The sequence below is a fragment of the Procambarus clarkii genome, chromosome 4, assembly GCF_040958095.1.
Source record: "Procambarus clarkii isolate CNS0578487 chromosome 4, FALCON_Pclarkii_2.0, whole genome shotgun sequence".
Taxonomy (NCBI): domain Eukaryota; kingdom Metazoa; phylum Arthropoda; class Malacostraca; order Decapoda; family Cambaridae; genus Procambarus; species Procambarus clarkii.
Window position 1 is genome coordinate 44800049 of NC_091153.1, and position 4744 is coordinate 44804792.

Below are 4744 nucleotides of genomic sequence, written 5' to 3' on the forward strand. Positions count from 1 at the left end.
GAGAGTGGTGGTGGTGGTGGTGAGAGTGGTGGTGGTGGTGGTGGTGGTGGTGGTGGTGGTGGTGAGCAACCCGTTCTCGCAAATTTAATAAGTCAATATTGACTTATTAAATATGTGCATAGGTGACATACTTAACATAATAGATACCCTTAAAAAGATTCATAGAAAACACCGACCTTACCTAACCTACTTAGTATGTTAAGATAAGCATTTTATTGCTTCGTAATTACAATTATTACCTAACCTATAATTGGTATAGGTTAAGTAATAATTGTAATTACGAAGCAATAAGATGCTTATCTTAAGATACTAACAAGGTTAGGTAAGGTCGGTGTTTTCTATGAATCTTTTTAAGGGTATCTATTATGTTTAGTATATCACCTATGCACGTAGTTAATAAGTCAATATTGACTTGGTGAGAGTGATGGTGGTGGTGGTGGTGAAAGTGGTGGTGGTGGTGGTGGTGAGAGTGGTGGTGGTGGTGAGAGTGGTGGTGGTGGCGGTGGTGGTGAAAGTGGTGGTGGTGGTGGTGGTGGTGGTGGTGGTGGTGCTGGTGGTAGTAGTGGTGGTGGTGTGCTTACCTAACAGTGACAACGGCTCGACTACCAGCCTTATTCCTGATGTTTTTTCTAACTTTACTGACGTTCCAGGTTTTGTTTGTGTTTGGTCACGAAGATGTGGATGATGGAGGCTTCCACGACATCTCCGACATTCCACTTACAGACCACCTATATAGGGTACGAGTATTTCCTTAACATTCCTTCGACTCCTTTGCATTTCCATCTTTCACCCATGCCTTCTCCACCTATTTTCTCTCAATTTAAAGAAGCTGCCCTCATCCACCTTGTCTATTCCTCACAGTATCGTGTATGTAGTGATCATATTCCCTTCAGACCCCCACCACTTCAGAGGGCCATACATTAACCGAAGACGCCCGGCTAAAGTTGAAACGTGATTGGTGCAAATCTTCCCGGTTTCGTCCTGAATAAAACATGTAATTTGCCGACTCCTGGACCTTTCCTCCGGGAATTATATCATATTTCGTTGGCTGTGTTCATTCCCTTAATGATCACCAGAGAATTTACCTTAAATGTGTTTGTTTTAGGTTGATTTTTCCCATAAAGGATCACCACCAGTATTTTGTTGTTGTTTCTTAAACGAGTATTTTAGGTTTGATGTTTTGCAATCAATTTATTCAATCGTGATATAATGAAGAACGTTTTTCACACTCGCCATCAGCTGATCTATGTTTATAAACATCGTTTTTCACACCCGCCATCAGCTGATCTATGTTTATAAACATCGTTTTTCACACTCGCCATCAGCTGATCTTTGTTTATAAACAACGTTTTTCACACTCGCCATCAGCTGATCTTTGTTTATAAACATCGTTTTTCACACTCGCAATCAGCTGATCTATGTTTATATGTTTTTACTCAAACATTAACGTGATTGTTCAGGGAAGTTTTCTCATCGATACAAAACGTTAATATGATTTTTTGTGCATTTAAAGGGATCGTTGGTGGAAGAACTCTCTATATCTCACCAGAGTGTAAAGTTTGATCCCTTGACACTGTATTACCTCGGTGCCTCTAGAACCCTTATAGTGGATTCAGCGAAATTCTAAGTTATATGACTTGTATAGTAGCTTGTCGTGGTTCAGATGTTTAAGGCGTGCGCTTGGGAGTACCAAATTGGCTGGTTCAAACCCTCCCTCCCTTCCCTGCTTGGCTCCAAAATGATTATATTATTGTGTGTTGTGGGGGATGTATAGGGGGGTGGGGGGTGTTGAGAGGCCTGGTCGACGACCGGGCCGCGGGGACGCTGAGCCCCGAAATCATCTCAAGGTAAGAGTGGGAACGGGGTGGGTGTAGATTGTCGTGGATGTTGGTGAATGGAACGAATCCGGCATTCACCAGGACATTGGTTCGATTCCCACTCTGGTCCAGCGATTTTCTCAATGAATACATTGTAATAGCTCTCTGTTCCTCTTAGGAAATGTTCCGTTATGTATGCTGCCAATTTAATGCTGGAAAATTGAGCAAGAACAGGCCTGTCTCTGGTGTTATTGTGATATAAGAACATAAGAATGAAAATTACAGAAGCCCTATTGGCCCATACGAGGCAGCTCCTATTTATATCCACCCAAACTCATTCATATACATGTTTAAACTACGCTTATAGTCCAGTCTGGTGTGATATCTAAACTCCCTTCACTGAGAGGTCAACATTCAGACTTTGCAATATTTCTCCTAGATCTATAGTCTTTCAAACTTTAGTCTTCACTACCACGATATCATATTTTCTGCAATTAATCCCTGGATTACAACTGTCCTCCACTGGAATTCCCCCGTTTTCATGGTTATTATTATTGTGCCTCTGTTGCACTATATATTCTGTATCTATATCTGCAACCTCTTCTTTCCTTGCAACAATCTCAACTGTATTCTCACATACTAGACTAATATTGACCACACCACACACTAGAAGGTGAAGGGACGACGACGTTTCGGTCCGTCCTGGACCATTCTCAAGTCGATCATCGACTTCATCGGTCAACATATTTCAGCCACGTTATTGTGACTCATCATCTGAATGTAGACTAATATTCTGAATTCTCGCCTCCACATTTTCGTAGCTTAATCTCCTCATTTTCCCATCAAAAACAAATCCTCCCTAATCCCTCACTGGATAGGCCTACCTTTCCCTGATTCGCTAATTCTATCTTTACCCATCCCTAACTATGTCTCCAATACACGTTTTCTTCTCTCCAGCTTTTCAAATTTTCCATCCGGCTCTTTCTTTTTCATCTCTATAATTTCGTTTTTATAGAAGGCCTCAATTCACTGTTTGGTCCTCCCATATTTTGCCCAACTACTTTTTATGATGCAGAATCATCTTATGCCAATCATTCTTCGTTGCCTTCTCTACAATCCTATTTTCGTCCTTCGTGGTGAGTTGAGCTACGTTTCTATGTGATTTGGGTACACGTTCTGAGTGGTTTTGTAAAATGATTCTGTTAAGTCAGTTGGTTTAACTCGCTTTGCCAAACACAATAGGTGAGTGGATCTACTGACATCGCCCTCGAAGTGCCCCTGTATTCCTAACACACACACACACACACACACACACACACACACACACACACACACACACACACACACACACACACACACACACACACACACACACATAGGAAGCAGCCCGTAACAGCTCTCTAACTCCCAGGTACCTTTTTACTGGTAGGTAACAGGGGCATCAGAGTGAAAGCCACTCTGCCCATTTTGTTTCTACCATCCCCGGGGATCGAACCCGGACCCTAGGATTACGAGTACAGAGCGCTGTCCACTCAGCTATCAGAGCCCCGTGTGTGTGTGTGTGTGTGTGTGTGTGTGTGTGTGTGTGTGTGTGTGTGTGTGTGTGTGTGTGTGTGTGTGTGTGTGTGTGTGTGTGTGTATGTGTATATGTGTGTGTATGTGTATATGTGTGTGTGTGTGTGTGTGTGTGTGTGTGTGTGTGTGTGTGTGTGTGTGTGTGTGTGTGTGTGTGTGTGTGTGTGTGTGTGTGTGTGTGTGCGCGCAGGCTCTCATGATAGCAAACAGGGACCCTATAATCCAAGAGGCACAGAGGTAGTTTTTCTAGATTAGCTCATTTAATATTTAACAAAGAGTGGGAGGGGCCTTCCCACCCCCACTGGGGCCGCGCCTCTTGGGAGGTGATGGAGGTGGGGGGGGATAGATAGAGTGGGGGGTAGAAATAGCCTAAGCTACTCTATCCCTTTGAGATGTATTTATTGCTTATCTCAATAAACATACTTGAACTTGAACTTGGGATAGATAGAGAGGAACGGGGGTTAAAAAGGGAGGGGGAAGAGGTAGCGAACGGGTTTGTAATTGGACAGAGAAAGGGAAAGGCAGGTGGGCAATTGTGAGGGGCGTGATGTAAATGACAAGATGTAAGGGAGATGGAAGAGCAGAGGAGATGAAAGAGGAGAGAGATAGAGGAGGGGAAAGAAACAGTGGGAGGGGGAAGGAGAGATAAGAGAGAGGAGGGGAGGAGAGATAACTTGCTCTCCCTCACAGTGTTCAAGAGAGAACTTGATAAACACCTCCAAATGATACCTGATCAACCAGGCTGTGACTCATACGCCAGGCTGCGAGCAGCCGTGTCTAACAGCCTGGTTAACCAGTCCAGCAACGACGAGACCTGGTCGAGGACCGGGCCGTGGGGGCGCTAAGCCCCGAAAACACCTCAAGGTAACCTCAAGATAAGTTACCATGAAATAGACGACAAAACAATCCATATTTTCTTCAACTAAATTGTTTACTAACTTATGATATTCCTCGTCCTCACAGTTCGCATCATCATCATCTCTCTGTCTCTCTCCTCTTCCTCCTCATGTTCCCTCTCATAATCATTATCCGGTCCCCCTCCTACTCCGACTTTCCCGTCTATTGTCTATACCATCTTTCCCAGTACAACAACTTCTCACAGGATGACATAAACAGACATTATTTGACTCACTTCCTGGCCTTCAGAGGGGTCCGCTCGAGAGGGGTCCGCTCGAGAGGGGTCCGCTCGAGAAGGGTCTGCTCGAAAGACGGTTCACTCGAGGGGAGTCCGCTCGAGAGGGTTCGCTCGAGAGGGGGTCTGCCCGAGAGGGGGTCCGCCGCGAGAGGGGTCCGCTCCAGAGGGGTCCGCTCAAGAGAGGGTCTGCTCGAAAGAGGGTTCACTCGAGGGGAGT